The 25,923-nt window shown below is 45.0% G+C and overlaps 1 long non-coding RNA gene across 1 annotated transcript in view; it reads right to left on the bottom strand.

Moving 5' to 3' along the window:
• LOC140709037 (uncharacterized) overlaps window positions 1-25,548 on the bottom strand; it is a 116,131-nt gene extending 90,583 nt beyond the window's left edge. Inside the window, exon 1 of the long non-coding RNA XR_012089369.1 lies at window positions 25,339-25,548. This is a non-coding gene — a long non-coding RNA (uncharacterized lncRNA). The remainder of the gene's footprint in view (window positions 1-25,338) is intronic.
• Window positions 25,549-25,923: the final 375 nt, after the last annotated feature.

Genomic DNA, 25,923 nt, shown 5'->3' with positions numbered 1-25,923 from the left:
GGGCAGTCCTCCAAGAGTCCCCGGTGGTAAGGGGCCCACCCTGCCCCTTCCCACGAGGGTGGTCCTGTTGCAGAACCAGCTACTGCCTTCTTCATTTTCTCCTTCTTGCACTGCTCCTTGCCTTTGAAGAAGGGACTAAAAAGAAAGGAGAAAAGAAGAAGCCGCAGTGGCAACGAGAAGCGCTTCCCCGCGCCTGGGGCGCCGCGGTGGCCCGTCCTCCCGTGTCCTCCGCGTCCTTCCCAGGCCCGGAGTCAGGCATCACTCATCTTGTCACATTGAACTCCGGATGCTCCTGCCCTAGAGAATGCTCTGACTCCGGCAATTTTTCTTCATTCTCACTAACAATTTGGTAATGAAATATTGATTTTTAGTTAGATTCATATTGATGCTATTAGGTTTGCATTGATAAATCATGCTGGCCTCCTGTCTGGAAGGCTAGAGAGTGCCACACTGAGCCCTGGAGATTACAATCAACTCATTGATGTGTTAATTTGATGGATTTTTTCGTTCTCTTAGAAGGAGTGGGAGGGTAAAGGAAGATTTTTCAGTGCGGCGTTGTAAAGTTTTCACAGTGAAATCAGGGACAGTAATTGCAGGCTTCGCGGGATACATTCGCCTCTGAAGAATCCTTGGGCTGATTTAACCAGGATGTTAAAAGCAGGACAGGTGTGGGGCTGGAGGGGGAGTGTGGGGGGATGTGGGTGAGGGCTGGGAGGATTTGACACACCTTGTAAACACTGTTCCAGATCCCACACAGGGAGGGGAAATCTCGCGGTTAAATCCTAATTGAGCCATTTACAGGAGTCATGAAGCATTTCCCATCTCCAGGACAGTTTGCGCGTGAAGACTGCCCCGTGCCAGGCAGGTGTGCCCTGGGCTCCGCCGCCGCCCTCCATCCTTGCTGGGGACACTGGTGCGGTTCTGGGGGCATCTCCCTCTGCTTTCTCCTTTGCAAAGTGCCCCTTAGGAAGTCAATGTCCTCTGCATCTGCAGTCTATTTTAAATGGCCTCTACATTTGATTTATGTTTCTGTGCAAATGTGATGCCTGTCATTAGGGGATAACACTTGCCCACGCCCAAGGACCATATTGTAATTCCCTTCAGAGGCCCAGCATTGGTGGCGTGGGGAGGATGCTGCAAGCAGCCCAGGAAAGAAGGGGCTTTCAAAATGGTGAGGTAGGAATGCATTTGGCTTGGTTTATTGTTGTTTTTTTTTAAGCAAACCTATTACATGACCAAGCATGTGTGCTTCACCTCTGCGAGCTTTACATCGCCTTTCTTCTGATGAGCACAAAATGACAACTTCACAGAACCAAGTCCATTCAATTAAATTCACCTATGAGTGTGTGCATGTGTGTGTTCGTGTGTGTACGCATGTGTAAAACTGCAAGGTCTGCTTTCTAAAATAGATGCAACACACACACACGTGTGCACACACACGCACACACATGCACACACACGCACATGCATGCACACACACGTGCATACACATGCACACGCACACGTGCACACACACGCACACACACGTGTGCACACATACGCATGCACACACACATGCACACATGCACACACGTGCACACACGCACACACACACGCACACACACCTGCACACACACGCGCACACACACACATGCCATGTGTGCTGAAGGGTGCCTCTGGTGGAGGGTAATGGGATGAGGAAGGGATGTTTGCATCAGCTTCTTTCCTCTTCGCAATTTGAAGAGCTCGGAATGACCAGCCAGCCACACTGATGGGCCACATCTTAGCACACAAGTTGCCTGAGTGGCAACCTGGTCTCTGGAGCCTGCCAGCAGGTACTCCTGGATGGTGGCACAGAGGGGAGCCTGTCATTAAAGCACAGGGAACGGAGCTCCCACAGATGGAAGGTCATCGTTCACCTCTTGGCCACCCTCGTAGGAGTTAGTGTTGTCCCTTCTCAAGGTTGAAACATTCTATATACGTGTGTGTCTGGCTGTCTGTCCCTGCAGGGGGAGGGTGGGGAGAGAGAAAGAGGTGACCGATTGTAGCCTCCTCGTTATCACTCCAAAGATATTGTTGGCAGCAGTCAGTAAGGCTTGGAAAAGCAAGAACTTCATATAACACAAAGCTTTTCAAAAGCACATAAGAAATCACCATGATAAGTTTCCTAACTGTGGTCATTTACTCACAAGCTCTCAAGGGCTCACACTGCCAACGCTCTCCTTCCTTTCTGAAAATTCATCCCATGTCACCCCTGGAAGGAACCAACTCCCTCTGGGACAATTCCTGTGCCCAGGCCCCATGATGCCAGGTTCAAAACTTTGATTCCAGCCCCCAGTTTGAGTATGGAGGAGGGAAATGAAGTCTCCTATGTGGAAAGCATTTGGTCCACTCTAAAACACTAGGCAAGCTGGAAGCCGTGTCCTAATCAGGGTAACCCAGACGCTGGGGAGGTGGAAACCTTTCTGAAGCACAAGCTCCGGCAGAACACACAGTGTTCTGTACCAGGCAGTTGGACATCACGTCACAGGCCAAGCCCTACAGGATTCAGCAGCTTAGATCTCAGGTGGACCACAGGGTGCATTTACCCCAGGGAGGACCCTGAGTCACCCATGCTCAGGATTGTGCTTGGACTATGGGCATCCGGGCAAAGGGGCCACTTCCCATCAAGTAATTGTCCATCTAGGTTGCAGCCCTTCCCAGTTTCAACAGATCTCCCCTTGAATCTATGAGTAGTTCTCCTTAGACATTGGCCCCACCTTCACAACTACAACTCAGGCCTACTCCAATCCCAGCCTGTCCAGCCCCATAGGGTGGCCCAGGAGAGCAGGGTTCACCATGTAGGATCTGCCACTCAGGTCTGCTGACTTCCAGCTGCCCAAGTCCAGCTGACTTGAAACCATAGCGGCCCCAGCAAGGAACGACATTCAGGTTAATCTCCATGAACCTGGCCGTCAAAGAGAACTCTCTAGTCAACCTTATGAAAGGCTCTTTCATTGACTTTTTTGTCACATCTTAACAGTGATGCTAAACACACACACACACACACACACACACACACACACACACAGACATAACTCTGACCTCAAAATTTAGGATCACTGAGGAGATGCACTGTCTACATCAATAACCCCAACTCAGTCTGCCCTCCCCCAGGTGAGTACATGCAGGAACTGCAGCTGCACGCCTGCGGTCCTCCAGTCTCTCTCTGTCCCCTACCTGCTCTTTGTGTTGAAACTGAGCTTGCCTGTTAAGAGACGATCTGCTAGACCCCCTCCCCCCGCCAGGAGTCTTCCCCAGCCCTCTCAGAAGGGTTATCCCCATCTACCTGGGCCCTGCAAAATCAGTGCAGTGCTTGCTGCAATTCCATAAAGCTGCAGGGATGCCTCACGTGACGTCTCCACCCCTGGACTTCCAGTGTCTCAGAGTGGGAAGCATGAGGGACCCACTCCACATCCCCAGGGCTCAGCATACCGCAGGGTCTAATCGTGCTGGCTGGGTTGACGAGTGATCCAAAGTGTGGTGCCCCTTCAAAGTGGAGAGGCGACCATACCCAGAGAGGCGGTCTGAGATCTACATAACAGACAGGCTCCAAGACCGGGTTGCAGAATGAGACGAAGGCAGGTGGGGCAAGCAGAGGGGCCGCGGATCCCATGTCCAGGGAGGAAGATGCACACTGTGTTTTGGGACCGTCAGTCCCCGTGGGGCTGGAGCACAGGAACCCGGGGGAAGAAAGCGTGACTGAAAATGTGGCCTGCTGGTGTGTGGTGGCGGGCCACCCGTGGCAGAGCTGAAGTGTGGGTGAAACGCAGTCGCAGTGGGAAATTAGTGGAGGGCTGGAGTAGAAGTTGTTTGCTTAGGATCTTGTTTCAAGACCAACTAACTTAGTATTGGTTGTAAATGGATTTAAGTGCAGAGGAGAGAAAAAAGACAGGCAGACCATTGAAAGACGACAGGGTCTTCCCGACAAGAAACATTGAAGGCCTGAGTTTTTAAAAATTAAGTTAAATTAGAAATCGAGGCTTTCACATGTATTTCTTGTGTCCCCTTCCTCATAGCCTGGGATAAAGCGTTCCATAATCCTTATTGAGACTTTGTCGTTTCTGTCCTTCTTATGAGTGTACAGCTTTGCAAGAACTCAATCTAAGAGAGGAGAGCTCCTGGGAAGACATATGCAAATCCGTGTTCGGGGAGGAAAGAGAAGCGTGTTTTAAATTTACCAGAGGCGTTTCCTGCTTAGAAGAAGGTGGTAATGATTTTCTATTCACCACGGATTTCCTTCCCTTTCCCTTCCGTCCTCTGCTGAGCCAATGCGGGAGTGGAGAGGGAAGGTATTTTCTATTTAGAAGGTATTTCCCATCTAGAAATGACCCAACTTGAAGGTCTCCGATGCACTCATAAAGCAAATGTTCATTCAGAAACTGACATCCTGTGTACACACAGGCACCCACAAAGCCAGTGATTTTACTTAAAATGTCCATGTTCATCACACCACATTCAAAACACACTCTGTTTTGACTTAGTAACCAAAAGCTGAAAGTGTCCTTCCTTTCATTTATACTAATGATCTTTGGTGTGATCAGGAGCACAAACAGAACATGTCAGCTGGGACTCCAAGCCCTTCAATACGCAAGATGAGTCTGACAAAAGCGTTGTCAGCACTTTCCGACCACTATTCAATTATTTCATATTTTGGTTTAGAGAAAATAACACACCCATATCTTTGGAGAAAAAGACAACACGTGTAGTTTAAGGCTGTATGTGTTATAACAGACATCTTAAACACACACCATTATTGTTAAAAGAAATCCCCAGCCAAATTTTAAGTCAATTTAACTTCTCTTGTGTCTAATTGAATCTCACTTTGAAGTTATGAAATCTCCAGATTCTGACTAGGAGCTTCAAAAAGTACTAATAAACTAGCTCCACGCTTCTCCCAGAACATTGACGAGCAGAAAACATTCCAATAAAAGAAGCGGAGAAGAGAAAATAATCCAACATGAATTCACACTTCCCACATTGGTTAATCTCTTTCCCTCTCTGAAGACACTACCTTTTAAAGGGAGGCAGACAACACCATCAACTCCATATAGCACACATAGTCAGCAAACATCGTGTACCCAGAGGCATCAAATAGGGGTGCCAGGGAAGGGCCTCTAAATGCTGTGCTCCTTGTGAAAGCATGGTTTCCTCATTCCTACCAGAGTTAGACACACACCGGAACTCAAACATTAAAGTCCTACGTTGCTTGTCTCTGAAGGCATTTCATGATACAGAAGCCAAAGGTGAATGAATTTTTTTTGATATTGGAATCAGTTTAAAAGGAAAACATTATGTCACTTACTTAAAAAATATCTAAATTCCCTTGGATAACAACTCTAAGCAAAAGACCACCATGTCTCCAGGAAATACCTTCTCTCTCCACTCCTGCGTTGGCTCAGCAGAGGACAGAAGGGAAAGGGAAAGGGAAGGAAATCCATGGTGAATAGAAAATCATTACCACCTTCTTTACAGCAGGAAATGCCTCTGGTAAATTTAAAACACACTTCTCTTTCCTCCCTGAACACAGATTTGTGTATGCCTTCCCAGGAGCTCTTCTCTCTTAGACTGGGTTCTTCCAAATTCAGACTCTCAGACCGGACTTAGGATCCCAGGAAGCAAGGGAGGGAGGAGAGGAGTGGGTGGGGAAGGGAAAGGCAGCCAGTGGCACGTGAACAAGGAGGTGACCCCTCCCGGGGCCCCTCTGAGTTGACCATGGAGGGAAGGCCTACACACTTGGGCTGGTATCTAATAACTGCCACCCTCGGGTTGAGGGCGGCTCCTGGAGCCTTACTCCTTTGTATCTCCAACCTCTCCATGCTAGGCCAGAGAACCCCCTAGAGGAGAGATCCCGTGCAGTGGGTGGGGTCTGGCTGTGGGTACTCCAGGGGCAGCCAGGTGGAGGGGAGCAGGCACACAGCATCTGCAGTTCCCACTTCCCTGACAAGTGAACTCCCCATCCCTGCTCAGCTGTCCAGGGACTCACCCTTCACACTCTTCCCTCAGTGAGTCCCTACACCCAGCGCGTCACCAGCTTCTGTCTTCCGGCTGCTTCTCCTTTTCCATCACCATTGCAGGCCCAAAGCATCTCCTCGTCTATATCACAGTAATTTCCTCCTCTCCGTCTTTCAAACCTCACACCTTCCCTTTCCCCATCACGTTTATACCGTGGGTGCATCTTTCTTAAACATGTTTCACGTCTGTCTTCTCAAAAGTACACATCCAAACCCCTCTACCTGCCTTTAAGACCCTCCGGGAGTTGGTTCCACACCAGCAGCAAGCTCTCCCCCACTCCTCCCCACTCAGCACCCACGTTCACCAGGCCAGGCACCTCCCACAAGGCCCAGACACACATGGATGTCTTGGCTCATTCTCGACCCCACTGGGGGAACCGTGACTCCGTATGGCCTTTCTTCTTCCGCATGGCCTTCCTTCTTCCGCATGGCCTTCCTTCTTCCGCATGGCCTTCCTTCTTCCGCATGGCCTTGTGTAAATTCACTGGAGAAACTCAGATGCAGAGAATTGTATCTGCAAAATGGGCAAGCTCTGCAATGTGACGAAAGCACTGAAACAAGGTTCTACACAAACACGGCAGGGCTACCCAAGGGGTAGCAGGGCTCTGGAAGCCCTGGCCCCTTCTCTGAACTTGGCCACCCCACAGCCACAGAAATAGCCTTTTCCTCTCAACTTGGAAAAGTCCCGCCAATCCTATTCCTCCTCTTGGAAAAGCCGTTCCTCCCTCACAGTAAATCAAGCTCGCACTGACCTCAGACTTCTCTGAGTTCTTGTTTTACTCAGGGTCCTCAGGGTCAGTAAGGTATTTAACTTTCCTTTTGCAGTTTCGTAGGCTTGTTCTTTGCTCATCAACTCACGCCCCATAGAGCCTGTGTCTGGTACGTGGTGTGCCTCTCCTCCAGACCCCAGTGGAGGGCCCTATGGAGGGGCCTCAGTCAGGCTGGGCTGAGGGGCTGATTGAAGTGGGTCTGCTCTTGTATTGCTTTTTGGCTTTGTTTCTTTAAAGGACCTGAGAAGTATCTGCTAACCTCCAATAATTAACCTTCTGAAGTAACAGAACTGGGGCTTATCCTAATATTCCTATGACTGGGGAAGTCTATAATGGTAACAGCTACTTATTGACTCACTGCTCTTTTTCAAATTACAGGGAAATCATTTTCTAAGAAGCTTTAGACAGAAACAAGACAAAAAAAAAATCCGTTCTGCTAAGTGGACTGTGTGCTTTGACACCACAATTCAGCACCCAAAAGTAGACGTGTAAGAGATGTTGATGTCTGCAGGTCTTGGCGGAGGATGTCAGGGGATAAATCATGAGCAAACAGAAGCTTCCTTGGAACTCTGTTGGATCAGCAGTTCACAGAGAGGGGGTTGCCCAGGGCTTCTACTGACTCTCCATAGACACCACATGCAGACCAGCCTCAGAGAGGGGCTGCCCGTGCCGGGCCTAACAGGAGAAGAGCTAGGAAGGTAGAGGCAAGTGCATAGTCCTCCTCTGCACCACATGTGTGAGGCTGAAGACTGGAAATTGCACTGATTCTCTTGTGGACTGACCCTCATGGTTTAGGACCCAAATGGCAACCCAGGGCCCATGGACTGAGCATGGTCAGCCATGTTTTGTTTCATCTTTTAGTTCAAATATGTAGACATTGTTCAAACATTGCTAGATTTCTTATAAATACTCATACTTGACTTCTCTGAAAAGCTTGGCAGAGGGTAGGGCTTGGAAATGCACTCTGGAGCCAGATGGCCTGGGGCGAAATCCCAAGGCAACCAAACCCTAGATGTGTAATTTCAGGTGACTTCCTCAGGCTGTCTATGCTTGCCTTACAGATAGCATGAAGACCACAGAAATACTTACCTTACAGTGTTGCTGTGCCCAGCAGATTAATTCATATGAATAAAGGATGTAGAACAGGGCCTAGGACATAAAAAGCCTCATCTATATGTGAGCTACGATTTACTATTTTTTTTTCTGACAAGATAGATCAACTTTCCTACTTAGGAAACATTTTTAAAGCCCCAGATTCTGCCTCCTTTAGATGAATCGTGTTCTTTCCTCCCCAACACGGTGTCTACCACTCCTGCCATGCCTAGCCAGGGCCACCTATCAGCGTTTTTCTCCCAGCCATTGTAGGCCATGGAATACACTACCCCAAACATTATAGGTGAGGCTGAAGGTGGCATCATACAATGTGACTGTGGTGGGAACATGACACCAGGTACTGGTCAGCAACCCAGTGTGTTAAAGAACAAGGTGTGGTGGGGCGGTGACACGAGCTAGTGCAGACACAGGCAGGGAGGAGGCAGAGCCTGGCAGAGAGAGAGGCAGGCGGTAGCAGAGGCGAGGGAGAAAGGCAACCCGAGCCTTTGCGGTATCATCCCAGGCTGGGTAGAGAAGGCAGCAGGTGGTGGAAATTTAAGTAGCCAAGCCAGTTCAGAGATCTGAGAATCAGAAAGGGAGGCACCAAGAGAGAGAAGGGCCAGCCCACGGGCAGCCCAGCACCAGGGAACGACGCACAAGGCCCACAGCTCAGCTCCGAAGACACGTAGGAGTAAATCACCAGAAGAAGGTCAAGCCCCAGCGTTTTGACCACTGATGACAGGGCAGGGACAGCCTGCCATCCCCCTGGTTTTATGGTCCCTCCTCCTGGGATAAGCTGGCCAAGAGCAAAGGCCAGAGGAGGCCACCACCCCGATACAGGCTGTGCACTGGGGCCGCAGACTCAGGACTAAGGTTTATAAAGATTTATAAAAGCGTGCCTACCTAGCAGACACCACACAGATTAATTCAGGCATCTAAGCGATTTCTTAATCAGCCACAAACAATTCCCAGGTCTGAAGCACTTATTTCTTCTGAAACACAGAAACAATTTCAGCCAATGCATTTTTTTTTTTTCTAAATGGAACAATGAGCAAATACAATTGCTATTCAAGTCCTGTGGCGAAATAGTGGTTACCAAAATAATCGACCCTACTTAGAGCACATAAGAAAGTCATAGAAATTGCAGGCGATTTTGTGTTCAGTGGAAAAGCAGGATTCCTATTCCCCCTGACTTTTGGTTTCACCCACACTCCATGAAGTTTCTAAGTAGGTGAAGGAGGATAAAGTCTCTCCAATAAAACTTTTCTAATTGAAAATCATTACCAAACTGCTTTCTTCTAAGACAAACGGGCTCCTGTGCTAGGATCTCCTGCCCCTTCTTCAATCACGTCTTTCTGCAGCGTCGCTGGCAGGGCCAGGTCAAAGGAGAACAACAATGGTGGATTTGACTTCAAGGACCCACTTACAATTCCCTCTCTGACAAAAATAACTTCTTTCATGGGGAATTTGAGAATCTGAAAATTGGTGAGCCTTCTCTGTGGGAGACCAGCACAAAGCGAGGGCATCTCATGAAGGCCCTTTCTTCTAAGGGCCATAAAACCCAAGAAACACCTTTGGATGTTTCGGCCCCACCTTAGCGCTGTTCTTTAGGCAATCACAAGAAAAGGGCTTTGTCCCTGAGAACAAGGCATCTCTCCTTCCGTGTCTATTGTATTTGGCCCCTGCACGCACCTGTCAGGATGTTGACAATATTTCCAGTGAGGCATTTTCCTAATGCATTCCCTCCCCTGGAGGGAACCCTCTCCTTGACATCTGTGACAGCCCCATAGGTGGATCATTTTGTGAAACGGGGCCTTCAACGTGAAGCTTTCGCTGTGATCCTGACCTCACTTAATTGTCTATGTCTTCAAACGTCCAGGTTGTATTGGGGCCACAGTGGCACGTGAAGGCCCCCCGTGGGCAGCTGGGGTGGCAGGTTATTCTGCAAGCTGTGTACTTTCCACAAGTTCCTTTGCCTCCTGGGAACTAAATTCAAGATGGTGGTGATCAATTCAAACCCCCAGACAATTTGGATCTTGGCAGCCTCGGCAGTGAGTTCTTTACCTGGTAATTTAGTGGCAATTTTCTATCCCCTAGAGAAGGCTGCCTGTGGATGGAGGCACAAGTCTGTACCTAGCCCATGACCCACCAGACATGAGAGCAAATAGGCACTTCCGGTCACCTGCTGTCATCACCCTCTAGTCCACTGACCGTCTTGACTTCCTCCTGACCCCTGTGCCAGTTCCCCTGTGTCTCCTGGAATTCTTAATGCTGAAATTCACCAGAGCCCTGTCCTTAGTGCTCTGGTGTCTACTCTACCCTCTTAGCCTTCCAATCCCATCTCAATGGGTTTAAATGTCATTTAAAGGCCAGTGACTTCCAAATCTCTCTCTCTAGCCCTGACATTTCTCCTGAATTCTAGGTGCATTTAGCCCATTGCCGACCCTCCATGGCCATGGGAATATCTAATTGGTTTGCAGACTGAAGGTGTCCAACCCGAACCTGCTCCTCACACAGAGTCTCCTAAGTTGAAAGAAATTCAATTATTTAAGTTTCACAGGGAAAAATATAATAACCTGTGCATAATCTTTGGCTCCTTTCTTTCTGTTGCCCTTCCTTAAATCCACAAGCAAATCAAGTTGACTCTGTTTCAACGTGTATCCAAGGATCCTATCCCATCTCACCGTCTACCCTTCCAACACCCTGGGTGCATCTCCAGCCCTCTCTCCCAGCTTGCTGCTGTTGCCTTCTCACTGCCTTCCCTGCTTGCATCTTTGCCCCCATCCCCAGTCTAGACTCAGCACAGTAGGTGGTTAAAGGGACCCTTTTAATACCTATTTCACTCCACAACTCTACTCCACTCAAAGCCTTCCAATGGCTTCCCATCACTCCACAGCTCTACTCTACTCAGAACCTTCCAATGGCTTCCCATTTCATTCAGAATAAAAAAAATCCAAAATCTTCACAATGACAAAGAAAAAGAAAAGCCTCACTTGTTATGAACTCCCATCACTTTCTAGGCCATCTTCCATCCCTCTGCCCTCTCTCCCTGAGCTCCCTCCACACCGGGATCCTTGGGTCCTAGGACACATCAAGGACACTGCTGCTGGGGCATCTGTACTGGCTCTTCCTGCTGCCTGGAAGGCCTCTCCTTTCTCTGTCCCCAACTAGATACTCACGTGCTCACCTCCCTTTCCTCCTTCAAGTTTCTCTGCATGAGTTACCACCTCACAGAGACCTCTATGACCACCCTACCATTAACAATGCTGTCACACTCCTCAGCCCCTTTCCTGACTCAATTTCTCATCTCCATCAACCCAACACCTTCTGACACTCTACAGCATATGTATTTGTGGCCTTTATTATTCACCAACTGTGTCCCTCAGCGAGAATTCAAGTGCCCCCATTTCTTTCTCATGTAGGGTTACGTCTCAAGCACCCAGAAAGTGTGATACCAAGTGGGTGGTTATCAGAGATGTGTTAAACGAGTTAACATTTTTCAGTCTTTTTTAACTTTTAAGTTCAGGAGTAGGTAAACTTGTGTTATGGGGGTTTGTTGCACAGATTATTTTGTCACCCAGATGTTAAGCCTAGAACCCATTCCGTAGTTTCCTAATTTCTTAATGTCTTGCTTATGCCTACCACAGTACTAAAAATGAACTCAATGGTTTGTGTCCAAAACCTCACTTCAATATTTTTAAAAGTATGACTTCTGTTGTTTATTTTGTAACAAGAGGATGGGAGGCAGTTTATTCGTGTCAGAGAGGATAGACCCCAGTGTGTGTTGTTCCCCTCTTTGTGTCCATGTGTTTTCATCATTGAGCTCCCACTTATAGGTAAGAACATGCAGTATTTGGTTTTCTGTTCCTGCACTAGTTTGCTAAGGATAGTGGCCTCCAGCTCTATTCATTTCCCTGCAAAGGACATGATCTTGTTCTTTTTTATGGCTGCATAGTATTTCATGGTTTATATGTACCACATTTTCTTTATCATTCTTTACATGTTCACTTCTCCTTCCACCTTGGTCTGCGAGTCCTGTGAGGAAAGAAAGGGGATCTTAAACTGTGTCTCTGCCTTTAATAAAGGGCATAGTTCAGAGCAGGCAGCCAGAGTTTGATAAATAAGTGAACGAATAAACAAAGAAACTAACATGCACATGCTGTCTCCAGCACCGACATCATCCTCTTCTTCTCTTACATACAGAAACTATTCTGCCTCCCATCCTCTCATTTCAAATGAACAACAGAAGTCATACATTTTTTAAATATTGAACTGAGGTGTTGGACACAAACATTGAATCCGTTTTTAGTACTGTGATAAGTACGAGCAGGGAATGAAAAATAGACCACTACACTGGAGTTCTACCATAGGGTCTGACTTTTTGGTGGTTTGCCATTTTGCAATGTGTTACGTGTTTTGGGCTGAACTGTGTCTCCCTCAAAATTTGTATGTCGAAGTCCTAATTCCTGCTACCTCAGAACACAATTGTATTTGGAGATAGGGCCTTCAAAGGTGTAAGTTAAAATGGGCCCACTTCAGGAGAAACCAACCCTACTGATGCCTTGACCTCACACTTCCAGCCTCCTGAACTGAGAGAGAGTAAATTTCTGTTGTACAGGCCACACAGTCTATGATACTTGGTTCTGACAGCCCTGGCACATGATACACAGTGGCGATTACACTACCCAGCAGAGCATGAGATTTCAAAAATCACACCTTCAATTATTGATTGTTCAGAAATCAGAAGGGTTCCCTTTTGCCTTTCTGGTGATACTGTCATGAATAAGACAGATTCATGCCAATAAAGGACATCCCATCCTGTCAAACCCTGGTAAACATTCCAAACACGAAGGCTATTTCCGTTCTACAGCAGGGCATCTGTTTCAGTCATCATTTCTACCGTAAGATGGTTTTATCATAAATGGCCACTTCTCCTTATAATTAATCAATCATCAGATAATACTTTGCACTGTACTTACTTCTAAATTTTATTTATTCTTTCATTCATTACTTATTTACTTTTCATAGAGAAGCCTGACACACTTTTTGAGCTAAATGCCTGACCTTTATATGACCCTTGCCAGCTATTCAAACACAAGAGTCCATTTTAAAAAATTATGAGTCGATTTAACAGAAATCCAAAAATTCTCTTCTTTTTTTGTCCTAGTCACTGAAGAAATACCAGAATGACATATATAAATTGAAAACCATTTCCCGCTTGCAAGCATATCTTAAACTGATACGGCCAAGAATATTCCTTGTAATTGTTAAATTAATTTAGATATTCTTGATATATTGTTCTTTGCATGAAAATCACTCATCATTCTTCTTTGGCTATTTGCCTTTTTTGCAGGAAGAGAAAAAGTTCCACAGGACACTCCAAAGAACGTCTTCCGCAGATGGGGTCTAAAGCATCTCACCACTTTCTGACTGGTCTTGCAACACAGGTTTCCTCTTACTGCAGCAAACACTTCACACTCAAAGCACAATATTAAGATTTGCTACTGGAGTCTTAAAGTACCAAAGAGAGAACGAATTTTCCTTAAAGGAAAATAAAGATAAATAATTACGCTTTTTGTGGGTAGGCCTCCTACAAAACCTCCTCAAAGGCCCAATATCTGCAGCTTCCCCCACTGGCAGACATGCAGGTATATGAAGCAGCGTTGACTAAATGTCAAGGCAACCTGCAAACATTGTAAAAACCTAATAAATCATCTCCTGATTAATTTTAGCTGAGAGCACAGAATCCTATTAGGCTCAGCTTAAATGTTAGAAGGAAACTAGAATGATTCAAAAGAAACCCAGTTCTACAGATTGTTTCCCATTTAAAAACTATATTATCAAAGACCGTATTCTAAATACCTTTTTTCATTGCTGCATCAGTTCAATAAATGCTAACCGATCTCAAGTGGTCTGCTACCATACTCCGTGTCATAAGGGTTAAAACAGAAAAGTCACATTTCCAAAATTGTCTGTTTGTTAAGCTTATCTAAAGAGTATCTATTATTTTTTGAAATAGGCCATGGATTTATATTTTTTAAGCAATCTGACTCTGATTTTTGTTTATTGAATTAAATGAAGTTTACATCAAATATTTCATGCAAATCATAATTAAATTTGTTTCCTCTTTTGTACTCCAAAGCACTTTTGGATGAGCTATTAGTATCTGAGTCATGTATCTTTATGGGGTATGTTTGGTTATCAAGCCCCAGTGGGACCAGAGCAGTGGTTTACAAGCCAGCAATGCCTCTGACTGGCACCTCTACCACGCCAATTGTCAAATGTTTAGAATTTCATCCCTGTATATACACTCACAATACATATAATATAATTACTTCTTTCTTACAAGGAATTTTATTTATTGAATTGCAATTTCATTGTCTCCCTCAAAGAGTGTATTTCTGTTTGTTGGATTCACTTACTCATAGAACTAGACTTCTCATGGATGGTCTGGCAGCCAGCAGTAGTTTTCTGGCTACAATGCTAGACATGTCACATCTCCAGATGAGGGGTGTAAGAATTATGCCAAAGGGTACCATCTCCCCACGCTGTACTGAGATAGGATTATGCTCTAGGCCATTAGGTAATGATATGGCAGAGTTCTTTTGTGAACTGAGAACCCTAGTGAAAGCAGAGTTATCAAGTGTATCAAATTAAAGAGTAGTATTTTTACTTCAAACCAGGTGAGTTTTGACAGAAAGGTCTTGATAGCAAATGGACCAAGCTTCATTATGGAATTAAAGATGAGCAAAGAATCTATGGTGTTTTCACATCCTCTTGGCCTTCTAACACTCAAGATTAATTTAACCAAAAGTGTTTCCAAATCCTGAGGGATCTGCTTCCACTTAAGGAGGTAGGGGAGGAATGGACACCTGATTTTGACATCTAATTACTTGGGGCATGAGGACACACTGTAAAACACATACTGTATGCCTCTGGGGAAAGGGGGTTATTTCACTGGAAATAATAAGTTTATGGTTTCCTGCAAAGCAACCCTGAAAGTTCCAACTAACTAAATGTTCATGCTTACTTCAAAAACTAATGCTGCCCCATTTCTTTTCTTTTTCATAGACTATCTTCTATTACCCTGAGTCTTCACAATATAATATACATATGGATATATATTTACATGTAGTTCAACAAGAATTGTAAACATCCTTTGTATTGATTGCATATTTAATGGTATTCTTAGAGTTTGTAAATCCCTGTCTAGATTCTTAGTTTGTTTAAAATTAGATTTCACTGGCAATCTACCTGTTCTTTAATTCAAATCCCATCTCTTCTCCATACGCAACTACATGGGCTCTAGCATTGTTGTGTAAATGTTAGACATTTTCCTGAAGCACAGTTCTAAAGGGCTTCAATAGAATCACACTATCCAGATTGCATAGTTCCGGTAAGCGATGTTCACTTTCAAAAAGGAAGAAGTCCCCGAAGTTTAAAGTTTATCAAGTCAGGGTAGAAGCTATTTCTTCATAAAAGCAGAATGGAACTGTCATTATCCATGGAGCATTTCACTCAGGTTTAATTATACAGCAATAATTCAAATGTTTATTTGAAGAAAAAGATGAATAATAGTAAACTTTATAATCCACTAGCTGTTAAAATCTAATTGTCATTTGACTGTCTTGCCTTATAGTACATATTGTGATGGAATTTTTATGAATATTGCTAAAATAGTTCAAAATAAAATGTAGAACTCCATTAGATTATCCAGTTCTCTTTTACTGGAAATTGTGAGCAGAGAAAAAGTGACTTGTTATTATAATGTTTATGAAAGAAGAAAAATAGTTATTAACAATTGGTGTCCATTCAGCCTTTATACTGTGCCTAGCACTGTTCTAAAACACTTGAAATTTATTATCTCTTTAAACCCTCTTAAGAATCATATAAGGTAGGTGTTCTTTTTATTACCTTTTCCTAGTTAATGAGAAAAAGAACAGAACAGATATAACTTGCCCAAGCTCACATAGCAGGAAAGTGATGGGGAAATGACTTAAACTCAGGCTGTTTGATCCCATATCCTGCATTCTAACCACTGCATGGCATTTCATCAGAAACCACCTGAGCACAGGAGGTGCTACCTGTGAGCCTGTGCTGAGATCTGGGAAGCCAGCAACCCTCGTTTTCCTTTCTCTGACTCCAAATCAGGTACTTCAGGATAGAAGTACCAGCAGTGGAAGGGAGAAAAAAACTTTCTCCTTGGTAAAACAGTATACAATATGTTTTATCTCTCAAAAATCTTGCAACCTATCAGCAAAGTAGATTCAAAAATAACAGTTTGCTTAAGTAGTACATAAGACAATGAGGATTCTACATCATGTCATTTCTTTTTATTAATTTTTTATTAATTACATATCTTGTTTTTATGAGAATGTTTTAATGAGAACTCTGGACAGTAGAAACAGAAGCTACTTTTTTGAGTAGCAGTGACTTGATCAGTTTATGATATTGACAAAGAAATAAGAATGACATTATTAAATATAGGTTGGCCAATGAAAGTGTAGTCATACATATAGAACTTGGGGGAGCAAGGTTTGACCATACAATTTATAGGAGCACCTTGATAGCATTGATCTTTTATGCTTATATTGAATTAATATTATTATAGTCTCAGACAATAAGCCAGAGTGCTCAAAATTTCTCAGAACAGTTTAGAAGCATCCTTTAGTTAACCTGCATTGGTTATTGGTTAGGGTTATCAAAAAATGGACAGAGAATGACCAAGTTATAGATTACCTTTCAAAGAGTCAAATCTGCAAGTTCTACGCTAAATCAGCACCAAGGGATGCCAAGAACAAAAGCATTAATATCGACACTTTGTGCCCACAAACATCAAGTATTTATTGACCATACACACTGCATGCCAATAACCTCTACAAGTATTTACCGATTTAATCTTCACATCATCCCTGCAAGGAAGATACTACTATCTCCCACTGTGCAGATTGATACATGCCTTTATTCAACAACTTTTCCTTCCTTCCCGAGCTTCATGCAGTTATGGCACTTGCCCAGGGTCACACAGTTCTGGAGGCAGCATACTTCTTTAAACCCAGTCAATGTGACTCTCCAACTGGCACTATTTCTGGAACATGTGTGGTCTCTAGATTTTGCATAGCCCAGACCCCATGGCCTCAGTTACAGAAACAAAGAACGTCCTTCTATTGGCTCCTTAACTCTAGCAGAAGGAGGTGTATTAGTTCATTCCCATCCTATTGTAAAGAACTACCTGAGACTGGGTAATTTATTAAGAAAGAGGTTTAATTGACTCACAGTTCCGCAGGCTGTACAGGAAACATGGCTGGGAGGCCTCAGGAAATTTACAGTCATGGCCTCAGGAAACTTACAGTCATGGCAGAAGGGTGAAGAGGAATAAGGCAACTTCTTCACATGGTGGCAGGAGAGAGAGAGCAAAAGTGGAGGTGCCACACTATTTTAAACAACCAGATCTCGTGAGAACGCACTTGCTATAGCCAGAACAGCAAGAAAGAAATCCATCCCCAGGATCTGATCACCTCCCACTAGGTCCCTCCCCAACACTGAGAATTACAATTCAACACGAGATTGTGGGTGGGACACAGAGCCAAACCATATCAGGAGGCAAAGATGAACAATTAGCAGAGAGAAAGTATGTACGATGTCCTTCAGAACACAAGCCATGACACAGTGAACGGCTTGTCCATACTTCTCCATCCATACCTTCAAGATGTCCCTTGATGACTTCCCTGCATTCACCTGCCCCTTGCTTGAAGGAGGCACCCCTGGCTCATGGACAGAAGTGCATCACACTCAGGGAGGGTCCAGCAGACCACTGAGAGCAATGGTGCTGAGCAGCCACTCATTCTTTTATTGAACAGATATTCATCGAGTCCTGTATGGGTCGGGATGAGTGAGATTCTGCTGTCAAAACTAAGCTGCTGCGAATCTTCAGAGGTTTCAATAAAGTGGAGGTTTGTTTTTGCTTGTGTCATAGTCCAGTGTGACTCAGGCAGCTCCCACTGGAATCTCCTTCCATTCTCTCCACCTGTGGTGCTGCTGTCTCACTTACCTGGCCTCCGTGATCACAGTGGAAAGGTGGACAGAGGAGGAGAGTGGAGCAGAGGTTTCTTTGGCCAAGCTAGAAGTAGTGTCTGTAACTTCTACCCACACTCCATTGACTAAAGGTGATAATCTAGTCCTAACCTAACTACAAATGTAGCGAGAAAATAGATTCCTCCTATGTTCTCTAAATGGGAAACCGACTTGATAGGCATGTGGTCCACCCCGTGACACACATCTGCTACCTGACTGCAGTGTAACTGGGAATACTGTGGCCCCTACATCCAGGCCCCTATAACCTATAGGGAAGTCAAGAAATTACAGGCAGTGACAGCTCCATATAATAAACGTTCTTATGAGAGAGGTGTTTTAGGGGCAACACCAGACTTTGAGGGTCCAGGAAGGCTTTCTGGAGGAAGAGATATTTATCTAGAGACCCAAAACATAAAGAGGAGTTAGCAAAGTCAGAGAGAAGGAAAGATCTTCCAAGGAGAAGAAAGTGCCTGTAGTCAAGGTCGGAAATGAGAACACCTGAGCGGTGCCCATAACCAAGAAAATGTCCATGTGGCTTGAGTACAGCCCAGGGGAGAGTTTCACAAGATACTGGTGGAGTCTTGATTGATGTGAAATGCTAGTGAAACCATTTACAATTATTTACATGGGCCTGCAAAGTGTTACTGTTCAGTACCAGAACTGTAGACACCGCGTATGTACAATTGGATCAAGGGTCCTTTGTTTAATTAGATCGGAAGCTCCTCATATATTTTTCCTTCGAATAAAAGTCCATTTTAGCTTCAAGTGCAATGGCTCCTTCCATGCAGTTTCAAACTTCCTTGTAAAATACTCTGGAAAAATGTGTTGACAATTTCCTCTTCTGATGATACGACCGTCTGGGACTCTGATCTCAAGTGTGAAAAATCGGCCCACTCTGAAGAGGCTTGAGCAAGGTTCCCTGCTGCTTATGGATGAAGGAGCTTAGCTCACACGCAAAGCAGTTTCCAGCCACAGCTCTGCACTTTGTGCTCTTAAGGAACAAAGGATGGCCCCAACAGCTTTGGATCAACTCTGCAAAGCTACTGGTAAAGCCTTCAGCAATGTAATAATTTTACTTGTGAAATCAAAATATATGAATATTTGATTTGCTTTGCTTCTGCAAATGTACCTTCAAGAACTTCATGTTCTCCAGCTGGGTGGGCCACAGTGAAGCACTTCTTTGAGCCCCACACTCAGTCAATGGCTCAGTGTCTTTGTCAATCCCCTCAATGTTGTTTCTCTCAAGATATGTCAAAGGCCCCTGAGCACACATCCATCAGGAAACAGGTTGACCAACATCAAACTCTTCAATATAACCCCAACAGCAAAGTTAAAGGTAGCATTTACTCCCATTCCTAAGTGAAGCTGCCTTCACATGGGTACCAGAAGCATCTGAAGGCGGGGCTTCACTGCTCACTGGCTGCTGTTTTCTGAGTCAAAGGACCAATCCTCATCAAGAAAAGTGAGTTGACAATGAGCACAATTTCAAACTGACCTTAATTATCCCTGTATTCACTTCTATGAGGGTCAGTGGAAACCCCAAGACAAGCTGGAAAGGGCCCGTCCCAGAAGGTTACCTGCTTCCAGAGGCATGCACCTCCTGGGATGTTTCTAAGCCGATCGTTTCTTAATGTTCCTAAGCCATGTCATCCTAGGGTCAAACACGGGCACTTAGTAGGACTCAGAGGAAAGAACCCCTCAAGGTTTCTCATAAGTCATCTCTGGGAGGATCCCAGGCTGTACTCAAGAACAAATGTTTTCTACATTTTAAAATAAAGATTGTAATTGGATTGTTTGTAACTCAGAATAAATGCTGGAGGGGATGAATACCCCATTCCCCATAACGTGCTTATTTCACATTACATGCCTGTATCAAAACATCTCATGTACTGGCCGGGCACAATGGCTCACACTTTGGGAGGGTGAGGCAGATGGATTACTTGAGGTCAGGAGTTCGAGACCAGTCTGGCCAACATGGTGAAACCCCATCTCTACTAAAAATACATAAATTAGCCGGGTGTGGTGGGCAGTGCCTGTAATCTCAGCTACTCGGGAGGCTGAGGCAGGATAATCGCTTGAATCCCAGAGGCAGAGGTTGCAGTGAGCCGACATGGCATTCCAGCCTGGGTGACAGAGGGATACTTGGTCTTAAGAAAAAAAAAAAAAAAAAGACAAGAAAAAGAAAAACAAACAACAAAAAAAACACTCACGTACCCCATAAATATATACACCTACTGTGTACCCACAAAAATTTAAAAAGTAATAATAATAAATAATAACTGTTTTCAAGATTCATCAATTTCCAAGAGTTCTGCAGCTTTGAAATCTGTGAGGTGTCTTGCAATGCTCTCAATAGCCACTGTGAACCTGTCTTCCTCCAGGCATCATAATTTCCCCCAGGAGTCAGTCCTGCCCTCCTCAGCTCTGCGTCACTAAGCCCTGCTGCTGCTGGTTGAGCCATCACCACAGGAGCTGTGGGGAAGGCTCATCCCTTGCCCCTTGGATCTAAGTGGCTAAGAAACACTGGTTTCCTGACTCTCAATGGGTTGGAGCCATGCTGTGTTCCATGTGGAAGTTGGGAGAATGCCTCTGCCTCATTTGTAACATGGTATGATATGGTTTGGCTGTGTCCCCACCTAAATCGCATCTTGAATTGTAGCTCCCATCCTGCCCACATGTCATGGGAGAGACTTGGTTGGAGGTCATTGAATCGTGGGGGGCAGGTCTTTCCCATGTTGTTCTCATGATGGTGAATAAGTCTCATGAGATCTGATGGTTTTATAAAAGACAGTTCTCACACATGCTCTCTTGCCTGCTTCCGTGTAAGATGTGCCTTTGCTCCTCCTTTACCTTCTGCCATGATTGTGAGGCCTCTCCAGTCGTATGGAGCTATGAGTCCATTAAACCTCTTTTTTCTTTATAAATTACCCAGTCTTGGGTATGTCTTTATTAGCAGTGTGAGAACAGACTAATACACGGTGTCAAAAAATTCTTCCCCTCAGGTAAATTATTACATTCTTACAGATTCTTGCACTTAAAAGTATTTTAATGTATGTAAACTTTCTCGAATTTTATTAGAAGGATCCTACCCTACTACAAGCTCAGAAACAAGCACCTGGAAGATGGCAGACAAACCTGAGTCACAGACACTCATCTGTATTCAAATGCTCTCTTGTGTCTGATGACACCAATCCAGTGTATGTACCTGACTCCTCCTTCCGAAAGCGTTGGGATGAACCATAAGCCAGCCATCCTGCTGTGTAGTTATATTAAAATCCAATGTGGAAAACTGCTCAGATTCCCTCACATTAAAACATGTCAGTTTCCTGAATCTTAGGCCTACACTGGCACTCTATCTACTTAGGTCAATTGGAACCTTAGGACTGAAGCTGGGTTTCTCAGACCCAGCTTTAAAGCATATTTCACCACCTAGAAAGGGTAATTACTTTACAGCAGTCGATGGTAACACCATAAGAGCAAAAGGAAAATGCAGAAAGCAAACTCAGTATTCAGCTTCACTGATAAGTCTTATGGGAAAGAGTCTCCCAGACTGAAGATGATAGCTCATATGTGAGTTATAGCAAGGGACAACTCATTGTAGCAATTAGCAGGACACTGGGTGACTCCAAGTGCAGCCTCTCTTGGCCAGAGCCCACAGAGGAAGTCTGTGTTTCAGCATCTGTTTCCTTTGCCTTTTTTCCCCTTTTCATCTGAGCCTCCTTCCTTCACCACAGATGTCCACCCTCAGTAGGAATCAGCAAACAATCCGTAGTAGGTATTTGTCTCTAGGGGTGCTGACAATTTTTGCTGAATTCAATTTTACTTTCATTTACTGCCTTAACTTAATCTGTATTTTAACTTTTTCATTTCTGTGGAATGAAAGAAATTTCTTTTTCTGCTATCAGTAAAAGAAATGCTAGGCATCTGTAAATAAGTAGATAAACATTTGTTGGGGAATGAATTCCTGCAGTAAGTTTGGGTTTCTTTTGAGGGAAGCTAATGGTCTTGCATTTCAGAACCAGCAGACGTGGGTTCAGGTCTCAGCTCTCATTAGCTGTGTGCCTAAACCTCTTGCATCTGTCTGCCTACATAGAACACTGTGGCTCACACTGAAATTACGTGATTGTTGAGAAAATGTAATGAGATAATGTGTTTGATGCTTAGAAGGTACTTAAACATTATTTGGCTCTCTGGAGAACTCAAAAGGACACCAGTCCTGAAGTGAATATTTGAAAGCAACTTGGGGGGGCGTTGTAAAATGAACCAGCTCTGCACAACCTCACCCCAGGTCAGACGAGCAGGAGGAAGGCTACAACCATGGCTCCAGGAAAGCTATGTCCAGGGTTTGCTGAGGGTAGCAGAATTGATGAGCTTCTCATTGGCTTTTCTCCAGTTTCAACAGTGTGCCCATGTGTAAGCACAGCTCCAGGGCAGGAAGGTTCCAGTGATGGCCTCTCTGTGACCCCTCTCCTTACCTGAGCACAAGTTAGAGCTTCCAGCCACTGGTACCCTCCCATGCACATATCTGGACCTGACAGCAGGTTGGCCCTCTGTTAGTGGGGTCCTCATGAGTTTTCAAGTCTCCGTCCTTGGCTCCATCCCTTCATTGATAGGTTTGACTGTGTCTCTCTGCTTTCTATGTTATTTTTACTTCTATAATTCAACTTCCAAAAAGTCATGACTCATTAGAATGCAGTGGTTTCATTAAAAGAAGCATCGCTACATTTTTAATGTACATTTACACCAACGGATCTAAATGGAGTTTAGTGTGAGATGAAAGGGAGGAAGCCATGGTTGGAAAACACCCAAAGACGAAAAATGACTCTGCGGGACTGGGTTTCTCTCACTAGTGAGGGAGGAGAGCTGCAGATGACTGGAGCTGCCTTTTACTTTTCTTTTCTTAGATTTATGTGGTGCTTCTACTTCAAAGAGCTCCATTCAAGTGCCCATGTCCTAAGCATCTTTTAAAACAGAACAGACATAAGTGAGCTGAGGTGTAGCCCTGCAGAGAGGAAAGAAAATGGTCTAAACTGGCCGTGCAAGTTGGCCTGGGTCTGGGTGCCTGCTTCTAAGGAAAGCCATCAGCAAATGCAGGAGACGAACCTTCCAGAGTATTTGTTTGGGTTTCTTTACCTCATTTATTTGAGGACTGGAAAGAGAAGCCATGTTTGAGGCCAGGGGAGAATGGCAGTTTGACCAACGGAGCTGATAAACAGTTGAGAGCTGTTTAAAAATGGCAGATTACCCCCAAAGTGCTGTGGAGCCCAGGACCGTCAATAAGGACTCACCTGCTCTTCTCTGCTGTGACTTTTGCAACAAGCAAAGATATGAACTCACTAACAAAAACTTGACTGAAGGCGTAGTATGACCCAGGAACTAGAATAAGGGACATGCAAGTGGCAAAGATTCTCTCTCAAGAAGTCAAATGGGAAGGTCCCTCTTTAAAAATTAAGCAGCTCCATGCCTCCCCCACACCCTACTCCAAACCCCTCAGTGGAATGCAGGTAAAACCCCTAAGAATGGAGAGTGATCTGAATGTGTAACATCACAGCATTAGACCCATCTCAGCGGATCTGAGTCTGACAAGGTAAACGGTAAACGCATGTTCATTCAACAAACAGTTATTAGTTGTCACCTTCTATGTACCAGGGATTAAAAAAAGGTCCCTTCCCTGAAAACAAAACAAAACAGAAAACAACCAACCAACAAACAAAAGCAGCCAAACAGCAAGAACAACTCCCAGTTTCTGGCCTTAGTCGCAGCAAATTAGAACCCATTATGATGGGTGCCACGCTGGTTTCTGCACAAGCGGCAACAGGAAAAGTGGAGAGGCAAACAGGCACCGTGCAGGGGAGACGAGCAGGAGCCCATCCATCAGAGTCAGATGCACTGGGACATATGTACGATGACAGATTTATTCTAGGGCTGCGACCTTATGCAGTTGTGAGCACTGCTTACGCTGTGTACGAAGCTGTGGCTTCTGCTGCGCCTGAGGTCACAGGAAAGATGGCCAGGGACGGGAGAGCAAGGACAAGGTGGGGCCTCAGGGACGGGAGAACCTGCAACAGTGGACTGGGGCCTTCAGGATCTCTCACACCTCCTGGCCCCTGACCACATGGGATGTGTGATCTGAAGGGGACGCTGGTCTCCTTTCCCCCAAGCATGCACCTAGCTGAGCAATGGGAAAAGCTGCAGAGGAGCCTGTCAGGGAAGAGGGACTGGGAGGCCCGCTACTGACCCAGACACAGACACAGCAGACACAGCAGCCGTGCCAGTGCCGGTCTCCAAACACCGCAAACACGCCTCTTCGGGCCCTGCTTTCTTGGAAAGATGCAGCCAAGGGGATTCCAGGAAGAGTCCTCCCAGCTTAGCTGGCGTGACCCAGTCCAAATGGACCACACCAAGCACAAGGGCCCAGTATGCTGACCTGCTGACCTGATCCCAGCCAGCGTGTGGGATCCCTGGCTGAGTGGGACCAGGTCCAGCCTCCTGCAGGCGCTAAGCTTGCACTCTGGAGCTGTGCTGCATGTGCCCAGGTGGAGGGAGGCCTGTTTCCAGGGCACTCACAGACCCTGCAGGTGCTAAATGCATGCTACAGGCAGAGAGGGCCACGCTGAAAAATTTGTGGGACCACTGCTTCAAAGCAGAGAGAGCATGTGCTGGAAGACACCCCTTCAGGGTAAGGCCAGTGAAAAAGGAAGTCCTCTGGACATTGTCCAGTCGGCGTCGCTAGTTTGTGCACACCTGCATTATAGAAAAGTGACTTTAAAATGTTTGTGCAACTTGGTTTCATTTATTTCCACAAGATTTTTAATACCTAACTGCCCTCAAATCAATTGCATAAACACTCCTCCAGATACCCAGTGGGCAATTTATATGAGCAGAAATAATTTACATTTAAAAAAAAAATCTCTGTTTTCAGAAAATGAGACTGGAGACTTCTCAAAGAAGAGGCACTGTAATTACAAGCTCCTTAAAGGCAGGACTCTGCTTTTGCCACCAGGACTTCTCCTGCTTATTAGAATCACCTGAGGAAACCAATTAAAGCAGAATATCTGGGGGTGGAGAGAGGGGTGGAGCCCCCGGGGTGGAGCCTAGGCATCTGCATTTTTAAAGTCTTCCTGTTGATTCCAAAGTGCAGCCATCAGACAGCTCATTTTAGTTGAATCAAATCGAGGCGTCAGAATGTCTCAGACAAACTGAAAATGCCAACTCAAGATTCAGTTACTCCACAGTGTTGCTCTTTTTTTCCAGCACTACGGGCATACAGATCTGCCAATCAAAGGTACAGATCATAAAGATTTACTTACAAAGGGTGATCATAATAGCAATAAAAACAACAAGACAAGGCCAGGTATGGTGGCTCTCACCTGTAACGTTGGCACTTTAGGAAGTCGAGGTGGGAGGGTCACTTGAGGCCAGGAGTTCAAGACCAGCCTGGGCAGCATAGCGAGATCCTAAAAAAATTTTAAAAAGAAAAAAAAAGAAAAATTAAGGCAAGTTGGATTAAGCTATATTTAAACCCACATGACCTCAGTGTTTCAAAATAATCAGAAGTATAGAATTTACTCCCTCTTATCTGTGCCCTTTAACCTTGCCTGTTAAATTCCTGCCTCCTAAAAAGATAGTCAAGGACCGTAAGGGATTGCAGGAAATCTCACTGTATGTGAACGAAGTCTATTTCCTTCGTCCTTCACTGCGAACCTCTCACTCTTAAAACCAACCAAATGCACAGGCTCGGAGGATACCAGCTTCAGTACAAGTGAAGAACAAAAGCTATGAATTTCAAATTCTAGCTTCTTAAATAACTTAACTCAGCCAATAAGCCTCACATAAAATTGATTCCTAATAAGGAAATGAATAAACACTACTTATTAGCTTTGGTACATATATAGATGAGGAGAAATTATGGCCTAATCAATGACTTCTGTGCCTTCTCCTCCATATTCTTCGCT

The sequence above is a fragment of the Chlorocebus sabaeus genome, chromosome 18, assembly GCF_047675955.1.
Source record: "Chlorocebus sabaeus isolate Y175 chromosome 18, mChlSab1.0.hap1, whole genome shotgun sequence".
Taxonomy (NCBI): domain Eukaryota; kingdom Metazoa; phylum Chordata; class Mammalia; order Primates; family Cercopithecidae; genus Chlorocebus; species Chlorocebus sabaeus.
This window is presented reverse-complemented; position numbering and strand designations above follow the sequence as displayed.